Source organism: Plectropomus leopardus, chromosome 16 (assembly GCF_026936395.1).
Source record: "Plectropomus leopardus strain MGB_pleo_1.0 chromosome 16, ASM2693639v1, whole genome shotgun sequence".
NCBI lineage: Eukaryota > Metazoa > Chordata > Actinopteri > Perciformes > Serranidae > Plectropomus > Plectropomus leopardus.
The window spans coordinates 18,456,733-18,468,795 of NC_142191.1; the positions used below are offsets into that span (position 1 = coordinate 18,456,733).

The 12,063-nt window shown below is 41.3% G+C and overlaps 1 protein-coding gene and 1 long non-coding RNA gene across 2 annotated transcripts in view; one reads left to right on the forward strand and one right to left on the reverse strand.

Annotated features, from left to right (window-relative positions):
- The window catches only part of LOC148186875 (uncharacterized), a 113,166-nt gene that overhangs the window by 53,707 nt on the left and 47,396 nt on the right, over positions 1-12,063 (reverse strand). The window lies entirely within an intron of this gene.
- The window catches only part of tmem121ab (transmembrane protein 121Ab), a 55,648-nt gene that overhangs the window by 4,504 nt on the left and 39,081 nt on the right, over positions 1-12,063 (forward strand). The window lies entirely within an intron of this gene.

The following is a 12,063-nucleotide window of genomic DNA, read 5'->3' on the forward strand; positions in this document are numbered from 1 at the left end:
ACAAACCGGTTTTCTAAATCAGGCAGGAAAGCAGTGTTCACACATCTAACCTATTCAATTAATGGTTTGTTGGTTCCCCCTGAGGAGCCAGGAAATTCATTGGCTTTTTAAGTGTTAATCAAGCTTTTATCCAAGCCTATCTAAAGAGCTCTAGGAAAAACGGTCATTTTGCATGTAACAAGGTAGCAGCAAAAACATCTCTGCAGCTTTATCTGCGAGATAACAGCTAGAGTGTTTTACATCGAGAATAAAGGCCCTTAAATCATCCAGCTGTTTGAAATGTTTTGTCGGCAGCATTCTAAGAGATAATATTATGCATAGCAGAGAAAAAAACAGCATAATGTTTTTGGCAAGAATACAAATTGGAAAGGTAACTAGGTAAGGGTCACAGCTAGAGCTCAGTCACTGCTGTTATTCCAACAGAGAGGCAAATTGCCCTGAATGGAAGATAAGACGTTTATCTTTCTGTCAGTGACACACTTCAACACGGTAAGAACCGATGTATGATTAGATCCAGCTTTTAAAACAAATCACTACTACCTTGAATGGTAGTTTCTCTGTCGGAGGGCAATTCGGCAATCTGCTCAGCATCTCATAAAACAGAGTTAGTATAGCTGCACTGGACGTTTACAAATGAACGACTTCAAATCTGAGAGAGCTGCTCGAGGAGAAAACTCATTTGCCCATGTGGATTCTGACCAATCGCTGCCAGTGATGAGTTAGGCGAGTAGGTGTTTTGAAATCGTAAAATTCTGCACCATCTGCATGGTGATTAAAGATTTCTCCTTATCACTGTTTTGACTGTGAGTATTTTCTTGCCACTAGCTCAGCTAATTTGCTTCGGAGGAGAATTGTTGACAAGAAAAAGAGAGATTTGTAGCGGGAGCAGAAAGCAAAGCTACTTGCTGTCCTGTGTGCATGCAGAAATGTTTGACATGTCATTACCACAATGCCATCATATCGCTGGCTGCTACAGTAGTGTTTTTCCAGACACACACAGATTCATCATCCCGTACACCTACAGCCACCCAAATACCCACTCACACACAAACACACAGAAAGCCATGCTTTAAAGAGAGTGTAGCTGTGCGGGTATATAGTGGTGAAATATGGGAGCCATTGCAGCCCTCCAGGCATGCAGTTATCAGGGATACAGAACTGATGGGAAATCAATCAGCTCAAGTGGAGTGGCCTGGCCTGCGGTGAAAAGAGGAGTCTTGTCTTCTCTAGATGCATGCCTTCATGTGTGCACATTACTGCTCTAACAGAAACAGACATGCGTTTACTGTATGCATAAATGTATGAATGCAATCACGCACATATGAACATATTTACAAGAGATAGGCATGTATACTCGAGGACTCAGTCTCGTCCGTTTAATGTTTACAGTAATTGCCGATATGTGAACACGACTATATGTGTAAATATAGATAGATAGATAGATAGATAGATAGATAGATAGATAGATAGATAGATAGATAGATAGATAGATAGATAGATAGATAGATAGATAGATAGATAGATAGATAGATAGATAGATAGATAGATAGATAGATATAATTTACTATTGAAAATGTGTAAAATCTTATTTCATTGTAGAGATTTGTGCACTTTATGGCCTTGCTCAGCACCTCCTTGCCCTGCTGTCACTCTCCATTTATCATAGAACTACTGTTGCAGGAATGTGAGCTTTGTGCTGCAAGATAGTTGATCAGACTTTGCCTAGACGCACGCACGCGCACACACACACACACACACACACACGCACACACACACACACACACACACACACACACACACACACACACACGCACACACAACCAAGATTACCTAAGCTTGTCTCTGGGTTTAACAACCGAATCCAGCTGTTTCCGTGTCAGTGTGAGCTTGCTGGGACCTTTAAATGGCGCAGTATTGTATGTTAGCTGCTGCTGTGTTAGCTCATGCTAACTGGGCAGAGGCTGAAATCACCAGAAGGAGAGCAGCTTTATTTAACCTATGTAATGGCAACAACAGAACATTTGCAGATTTTTTCTTTTTTCACAGATTTATTTATTTTTTTTGGCTTTTGCCTTTTATTACATAAAGGACAGCTTGAGTGTGAAAGGGGGAGGGAGAGAGGGGATGACATGTTCGCCAGCTCTGTCAGGTGAGCTACTAGGCACCTCGTGTTTGCTGATTTTTTAATATTAACTTTGAAATTATGGGGTATTTTTTTAGGCTAACTGAAGCTTGGCTTATGAATAAATGAATTTCAAATCACACCCCTTTTCCATTGTTGGACAATTTACTTTTTTTTTTTTTTAAGTATTCATGTACTCTGTAATACTTTAATGCAAGTACTCTAATATGGAAATTATTTAAAATGCCTGTCTCTAGGGTCATACCTATGGCAAATAAAGGTCATTAAAAAAAGGTAACAATATTGTTAGAGTTAGAAAACTGAAAAAAAGGTGGATTTTAGAGAAAGATGTGATAAGGGTTAATATAAACGTGAAAGTTAATTGCAGGTCACATGCCTACACACCAGCCCACTCTTGCTTTACTTTGCTACACAAAGAGCACGCTGCTTACCGCATTAGCTCTAAACACTGGCATTAGTGCGCAGAGTTGAACTGAGAGATTGTCTGAGACTGTCATCATCTGAAACTGTCATCATCTGAAAAAAAGGACATGGCATTAGACGTTTGTTCAAATGCTTTAAATGTGCATGTTTTCCTGACAAATAACATCTTAGAATAATGCTAAGAATAGTCTGGCTCACAGAATGTAGACTGTGGAGACAAAGTCTGTCATTGGCCGCCTACAAATCTCCATTGCTATGTAAAACTCCTTTCACATAGCCGACCCTTCTCCAGTCTTTGTTTCAGCATTTTGCATGAAACTACTTCAGTGCTGGCAACCTGCACTCCAACTTTTAAAAAAAAGGCTTCATGTGGCATTTTCTGTTGCAGGGATTTGGACGTTTTAATTTTATCCATGACCACATCTTTCTCTAGTATTGGGTTATAGCCAGGATTTTATAAATGGCAGAGTTTAAACTCCAGCAAGGTTACTGAACCTTCAGTTCCCCGAAAATGGAAAAAAAAAGCCAAAGAATACACACGCAACCATGACCTCAGTGTCTTTGGTGGCTACTGTCGTGATGACTAAGATTGTTCAAAAGCGGTTTTAGCTGCCAAATCTTTTTCTTCTTCTTTTTAGAGATTACTTTCATGGCATTTTTTGCTTTTATTGATGGGGCAGCTAGACTGGAAAGGTGAGGGACAGAGAGGGGGGGGGGTGACATGAAGCAAAGGGTTGCAGGTCAGAATCGAACAGTTTTCATTCTTTTGAATCCAAGGTCTAAAGCACTCTTTAAGGGATTTTTCTTTTGTTTGTTTGGTCAATTTGGCCTTTTAATGACAGGACAGACATAAAAGGTGGGAGAGGGAGAGAGGGCGGATAACATGCAGCAAATTGCTGCAAAATCAAACACGAGCTGCTGCAAAGGCTTCAGCCTATGTGGGACACACACTCTACCAGGTGAGCTAGAGGTCAGCCCCAAGCTGCCAAATCTTAATCAAATCTTACCAATGGACTTCGCAGACCAGAAAACACTTATGATGTTTTTTTTAATGGTTTAACTCTCAGTCTATGCATCTACCTATCAACCTAGTTTAGTATTTGCTCAGCTCAGTGTGAAGTGGGCGATGCAGTGTGAAGGCTAACAGCAAGCAGATCTGTTGCATCTCTGTGTAGACCTCATATCTAATTCATGCATTTTATTGTTGCTCTGCAGCTGTGTATATGTGCTACGAGGTGCAAGCCAAGCCTTGGCCAGAACCAAAATCACACACACAAAAAAAAACAGGGCAGGGTTGTGTACTTCAGCTGGAGGCTCTGGGGATTTAAGTGTCACTGCCATGTTATCCCATGTAGACAGTTTCTTTTATATTGGTTTAAAGTAGGAATGTAAACCCATTTTCATGCAGAGTTCTCAATGGCTTCATCCTGACGGGAGGTAGGGACACTCCATTTACATTTTCACATTTTACAGAAGTTCTTACAGAAAACTGCTAACATCAAGCGTAACCTTAGCAGCTTAAACGCCTGGACTGTCAGCATGACGAGCATCCATGTTAATCTATCAGCGTGTGTTTGTCTGTGAATCCATAAACTCATACATGCTTCCATGCATGATGGAAGGTGTCACAGCAGTGCTCCTGTTTCTGCTCGTTCTGAATCCTATTTGCTCCTGTTAGCATGTGTTCACTTTTCATTCCCATCTTCTCACGCATCCTCTCTTGTATCATTACTGCAAGTGTGTGCACCTGTACCAGATGGTAAGTGTGTGTATGTGTGTGTTTGTGTGCTCTCTGTACAAGTGTGTTTCTTTCTATGAATACAGCATGTGAGCATATGTGTGTGTGTCTAGGTTTTGCGTTTGCGTTTAACAGTGGGGATGTTTGTGCATTTCCTAGTAGGTGGGAAGCACCCTACCAGTGACAATGAGGTGTCAACTAGGCATTTAACAGTTTCCGATTCTGAAAACATTGAATCACTTAGTGCATTAAGTAACTCTGAATTAACATCACAAACACGAAAGAACTTAACTGAGCATTTCAGAATAAAAACCTTAACAATATTTTCCACTTATTTGGCTCTGGACTTGGTAGTCTACTAGTAAAAGCTGCAGATCAGTGACTAATTAAAGGGATACTTTGCCGATTTAAAACCAGCTTTGTATCAAAACAATATGGGAGATACGTGTAAAAGAACTATGGTAAACTTCAAGCCCTCTAACCAGGGCCCAGATATCCCTCTTCTCCCCACAGCAGAATAACTTTGCAGAATAACGCAAACTGATGCAAAACATGTTTCGCAAACAAGAGTTTCGCTGGCTCACAGGGCTGTTGTTCAAACTACAGGCTATACTTCCTCATTTTATATTGCCTGCCACCCATGTCGTCACCACGGACACAAAAAGTATAAAGCTGATCAAGAGACCTACCCGTCCCTCTCTTTCTCTCAAACCCGGACCAAAATCTGATCAAACGGTAAAACTAGGCAGTCATGTCAGTCAGTCAGTCATTTTCTGTAACCGCTTGTCCTCGTAAGGGTCGCGGGGGGGCTGGAGCCAATCCCAGCCGTCATCGGGCGGAAGGCGGGGTACACCCTGGACAGTTCGCCAGACCATCGCAGGTGAAAACTAAACACTAAAAGTAAAACTAGGCAGTGCTCATCAAATATAAACCAAGATAATGTTACTGCATAGTCTATTTCTCACCTAAAATATTTTCAGAAACACACATTAGTTCCCGGTTTAGCTGTAATACTGAGTTAGTGAACAGAAAGTGGGTGCCATACAGCTTCCTGCACAGTGAAAATGGAGGCTGGAAAAACAGAGATCAAACACTAAAACTAAGCAGTGCTTCTCAAATATGAACCAAGGATCTGTTACTGCATTTCCTATTTCTTGCAACAAATGTTTTCACAAATATTGCTTTAGTTACAGTTAAATTGTAATAGGAGATTGTTTGACATGTTCGAATATAAATTATGTCACCCACCAGTGAATCGTTGTTTGGTCTGGTGCAGCATGGTGCATTCTGGTACCTCTTAATCAAAAGAGTCCTTTTTCTCTGCTTTCTCTGGTCATGTAGCACCAATTTCAAAAGTACTTTTTTGTCCTTCTACTGAATAGACGTCATAGTTTTATTATGAGGCCATCTTCCCAGCAGTGACATACTTCTTCAAAAGGAAATAAATGAGTTGAGAAATATAACAAATGTAGAAGCATTCATGCAGGTCACAGAGTTGAATTATGAGTGTGAAAATTATTTGAATCATGCAGTGTTTTCAGCTTTGTAGCAATGGATTTTTCAGACAAAAGAGCACATAATCCTCCAATTCATGTAACAAATTTAAAAATCACCAAAATTGGAGACTGATGAAGCAAAGCCTGCAAGCTAGTCAAGGCAGCCATCTCGAGACTGCTGCTACAATCACATGTCACACTCTCACTGCTACATATATCCAATGCACCTTTTCAACCATGGCGATGTGCTTAAGCTGACAGTGCTCTGCTCGCTCTTTGCTGCCATGCCTGCTGCCACAGCGCTCATCTTAAAGCTGTGCTGTCACTTGCTGCTTCTGTTGCTGCCGCTACTTCTGTTCATATTGCATTTCAAAAACCCCACTGTCACTGAGCACCCACCTGTAGGGTCTACCTTCCCCTAGAGGGGTTGGTAATGTTATTCCCCTGACTCCCCGCTGTGCTGAGCTTGTCGGGGAGCGACGTGTTTAGAGCAGAGGCTTCAGTCATTCACAGTATACATGTTCTGCACTAAAAGATCATCTATTCGACGTGACTTGGCTGACTGAAACGGTTTTAATTGGACAGTGATGATATGCTGTGCAGTCACGAGATGACAACACAGTTTGAACATTTATCGGAGACTTTGTAACTATATGTAAGACTGCTCTACACTACTATCATTAAAACACTAAATTAGGGAATATAGGAACGCATAAAATCCTTTTTAAATCTTTCCAGATTTCACTTTGCTTTTTCCAAAATTCTGGGTTTTTCATTTTAATTTTTGTGAATTATGTGTTTTAAGTTCTGTCAATATATACATCTACTTACATGGTGGATGGAAGAAGAGAAGAGAAGAGAAGAGAAAATATTAACAATGTCTTGAATGTCAATGAATTTGATGCAGAGCAACCCACCCTTTGTAAACCTCACAGAGAGCAGGGACAGGAGCAGCGTACCCATAACTGACACAAAAATATAACGGTATAGTTGTTTCTAGTTGTTTCTATAGTTCACTTGGTTTTAGGCAGTGTAAAAAACACCAGTCAGGGTGGGGACAACCATGTTTTTTCTAAATTGCATCCACATCTTGGCAAACTGCACAATATTCCACGTTTTTACAGCTGATTCTATTTTTATTTTTATTTATTTCTTTATTAATTTTTATTTTATTTTCATTTTTATTTTATTTTTTTTCCACACTTTTGGCCGTGTTTAAAACTTACCAGAAAAATGAACTCTTGAACAAACTTTAGGGAGATATGAGCAACCTGAAATGACAGAAACCATATTAGGAAATTATTTGACGTGTAGAGGTTTTAGTTTGGCCCATTTCCCATCCGCTAACACAGAGGGAGCAGGATTTCTGAACTATACTGCAGCCAATCATGAGGTTTGATCGAGATGTTTTGACTTCACATTGGGGAGTTACAGGTCATGCTAATTTTCTGCCCTTTTGCTGCATAATGCAGTGACACACCTTTGAAGTTAGTGTGTGACTTTTTGTCATCTCAGCCACAAAGTCCATCCATCTCTTTCCAAGCAGCGCTCGAACGCCGTTCCATATTAGTCGACACCGAGTTTGAAAGAGGGACTAGATAGAGTAAGAGAAAGAGTAACAGATATAAAAAAAAAAAGAAATAATTGGCCTCACTTGTTTTCCGTGACATCAAACATGACAAACCAGAGAAAAAACAGAATGGCAGGCTCATCTAATGGCAATGAAAAAGAAGCCTATTGCCTATTTTTAGCAAGTTTTCTTACATTTACAAAACCCATGTGCTAATTTGGTGGTAAATGGGCATTAAATATGGTGTGTGGGGTTTTCATTTAATTTTTCACCCAGCAGGAAACTTTTTGGGAATCACAGTTGCAGGGCCACATTTTGATATCACATCAAAAAAAAATGTTACAGTGTGTTTCCTAGTGAGTACATGACATTTGTCATATGACATTTTCCATTTTTCCCATTGTCCTAATTTTCTGTAAGCATGTAAGTAACAGCAAGGTTCAGATCAGGGTCTGAGGGTGACAAGAGGGCTGGGCCCTCTGGTGGCCCAGTCTGCACGCTGCCATGCTGGTTAAGAAGCAAGACGAATGGAGAGCATCTGGAAAAACAAGCTGATCTGAAAAGCAGCCAGAGACGACTTAATGCAAAGTGTGCGACAAGCGCCCGTACATGCTTTGTCTATTTGTGTAATTTGTAAATCGTTAGCATGTACATGTCCTTAAAGGGGAATCTGTGCAGCTGTGTGTGTCTGGCTGTGTGTGTGCATGCAAGATTTGTCATTACATGTCTGTCCGTCAGCTGCATGCTGCACAGACTGATTACGGTGAGGTCCAGTAAGTTCAATAACAGTCTATATGTGCACATATGTGGCACATTTCAGCCAGCTGGAGGACATAAAAAATTACCATAATGGCCACAAAATATTGTGCTGACAGTATCCTGCTGTACTGTTTATCTATTTACTAATGGACAAAAACAGCCAGAGCGAAGGTTATATCAGCTAAAGCACCGTCCGAGCTGAATGCATGAAGCAGATAATAAGGGAACGTCATTGGGTCGTCCTCTAAGCATGCTTATTAGAGCAAGTTGAAACTGTTCCTGTAGAAAATACTGTTTAGCCAACCTTTGTCAGAGTTGGCTGTGCTGTGCAGGTGTGCTTATGTGTAATTACAGTATGTGTGTTTGCTTGTAATTAAGTCAGGCCCACGGAGTCCACACCCGAGCCGGTCTAGGTCTTCATGTGCAGTGCTCCAAAACAGAGGCTCTCATGATTTAATTATCGCACAAACATACACACACATGCACACACAAAGAACACTGAGCAAACAGACCGTGTCTCACAGTCTCTTGTACAGCTCCCTCTCGTTTGTCATTCACCGGCCTTTGCAAGCCCTCAACAAATTGTCCTTTTGCATTATCACTTGGTTTAGAAATCTAAATCTGTCCATTAAGAATTAACTTGGAAGTCTTGTTAAAATGGAAATCAAGACTTCAGGGAGGAGTCAGGCTCTTGGACAATTGTAACAGGCAGGTCCTTAGAACAGTTAATGCTATACTGAACTGCCAGGCGTTGATTCAGAGCACTACTTTTCTTATTTTTTTTTTTTTACTGAGGTGGCCCAATTGGGACACTGACTTATGCAGGGGTGGCATGAAGTACGAGCACTGCTGCAGGTACACGTGTCAGCATACCTTTAATTTACCATTTTTGTCTTCTCCACCCATACCTAGTTGAAATACAAACATTGCAGTGTCTTACACTCCTGTTTATAGTTGAGTTTAAAAGATAAATGGACCTACCAATCACAACACCACAGAGTGACACCACACAAATGTAAAAAAAAGAAAAGCCTTACTTTATCACACACCTTGGACTTTTATTTTTTAACAAAGTCAGTGTGCTTTCTTTTCCTTTATGTTCTTTCTTTTCAATTATGGAACCCTATTTTCCCCGTCTCAGGGAGAGACATGACAGTGTAGATGGTGCTCACTCGGCTGTAGCTGCGTTTAGAGACCAATCCTGGTGCAGGGCGGACAAAACCATTTTATGCTATTAAGAGGTGAGAGGGGCCTCAGAGAGCTTCCACTATTTTTTATACAAACTTTCAAACAATTTATTTTGCTATTTTAATTTGGTTATAGTATCAATTATTTGGAAATAAAATAATGCAAACAAAACCAATCTTTTCATTCCAGGCTTTTCAAGGGCCCCCACTCCATGGGTGCCCTGAGTAATCAGTCAGGATAATTCCAATTGACAATATACAATTTGACAATTTACGAGCAAACAGTAGGGGATGGCAAGCAATTACCACTAATGTTATGTTTATGTTATGTATGAGCATCACCACTGTGCTACAAATGTGCTACAAATGCCAGAAATATGACGAGTCACTAAGCATCTTTTCTGCATTAAGTGCTGGACGTTTGCCGTTTTTTCTGGTCACATAGAATTAAAAAATATTCAACTTTGGGTAAAACGCTGTCACTTTTTACCCTGCCGTCCAATCATAGAGGAGAAGAGGTGGGAAAAAGACCACAAGGGCCAACCTTCACACAGCTAAACAACAACAACAACAACAACAACTATGGAGAAGAAATTAATACTCAACCCTCACTGACAAGTGGGTCCATCTTCTCTTCCTATGGACTTCAACTTTCCTTCATCCAGAGCAGGTACTCTACCTCGTCTAGTCATTTTTTTTTCTACGGACATTCTGTATCATAGCAACCAGACATAACCAAAGCTAAAAAAACACTGTCCTTATCACACCTCATTGCCCCTCTGTGTTCTGTATTTAACGATAAACAAGTATTTTATTTGTTTTTAAAAACTGTGTCATCTTTGTCACTGAAAAAGAAAGAATATATCTTCTAATAGAATAATAATAAGGCTTATTTACTAAGCACTAAATTGAGGATAAATTAACTAATTTGCACAAACAACCAAAAATGGCCATCATACCACATATCACGCTGCTGTGCCGCCATTAATTACTGCAGGGAAAAATTCCCTCACCACGACAGCCCGAAATGTGTTGTTGATGTTGTCTTTTGTATTCTGTTTTTATGCTTTTATATGAACCCTGGCTCTAAAACCAATTTCCCCAAGGGGGACAATAAAGATAACCTTGATGGTTGAATTCACTGGCTCTGTGGAGTGCAGGAGGGTGGCCACCACGGCAGGGAATTAACCCTGCTGTATGAGGCCACCTCACCCCTCTGTAGGACATTATTGCCTGTGTGTTATATGTTTCAGCCCAGCAACTATATTTACTGTTGTGTATTTCAGCATCGATACAGATCAAGCCTGACAGGGGGAAAAGTCAGACTCCCTCGGCCGTGCTGAAGCCAGGACTGGTGGACTGATTAGTCCAGAGCGGCTGCTGGTAGTTGTTGCTGGGGGGATAACCGTTACTTCATAAAAGCGTGGCTCTGAAAGGCAGAAGCAGCTGCTGCTGTGTCACTGCCCCTGGGCTGTGGGTGGGGGGGACTCTGGAGATACATGGCTCCTTTTTCCTCCTTCTCCTCCTGCCCCCCCCCCTTCCATTTCCTCTATCTCTCTCCCTACCTCACCTCCCTGTCTCCCATCCCTCTCTCCTCTCTTTCTCAGCAGCACTTAAACACCAACTCCAACAGGCAGAAGATAATGCAAGGACACACACACACCCGGCAGTGATGTACGCTCACGTGTACTGCTTCGTTTTCCGTGTGTGGGCTCGAATACAAAAGGCTAGTCCTTCTTATCTTCGCCTGTTGTCTCTCTGCCTGTGTGCGAACATGGACACACAGCAACATGTGTATGCATGTGCACGCCGAGAAGAAAGTACAACAGAGCTCCAAGTACAAGTGTGTGTAAGTGCTTGTGGGTTTTTCCTGTTTCCAGTGATGAGCAGGTTTTGTTGTTTTTTTTGTTTCGCTGGCCTGTCTCTCAACTCAGCACGGCACTAATAGGCATTCTGCAAGCCACTCTGCTCTGCAATTAGCCGAAAACCATGGGAAAAACATTGATAAACAAAGATGAAACAATTCACGCCTTGCCCATCGTAGAGCCCTCAATCGAAGTCAAATGCTATTATCATCCCAGCAATGCCTTTCGGCAGGTGGAAGCCCGCTCTGCCAAACAGACACTACTTTGCCCTTGAAACGCATCAAACAAAAGCAGATGCAAGTGCCTGTTTGTTCAAACACTTATTAAATGCCCATATAGGCCATTTATGTGGGTGTTGTTACTGGAACCAGAGCTAAAGCGATGGCGGGCGCTTTATCCTTGTCCACACAGGGCTCTGGCAGTGTGGGCCCGGGGCTGCTGCCCATAGTTTCATGTCAAAGCCAGAGACAGAGACTACAGCCACCACCACCAGGGCTGAAAAGCTCCATCATCCAGCAAACACGCTCATTTATCCTGAGCTGGCTGCAAAGTAAAAGAGATTGCTCGAGGAATTTAAAAAAAAAAAAAAGTACATGAATTGTTCTATCTTTTCTCATTGGCTTTCTATCTCTCCTTCATCTCCCATTCCCCAGATTTCTCTCATTTCAGGCGATTTCTTTCTTGAAAATGTTTACGCTTAATGAAACCCGACCAGCCTACTCCCTGAAGCCTGATGCCTTTGAACATTACTCTTAGCCTCAGCAGATCAATATCAACCACATTCCCTGTCCGTCTGCTCGCAACCACTAAACTTTGTAGTAATGAATGATTTTTTTTTTTAACCTCAAAAACTCTCTGGAGTTGTCTGATGAAACCAGCAGC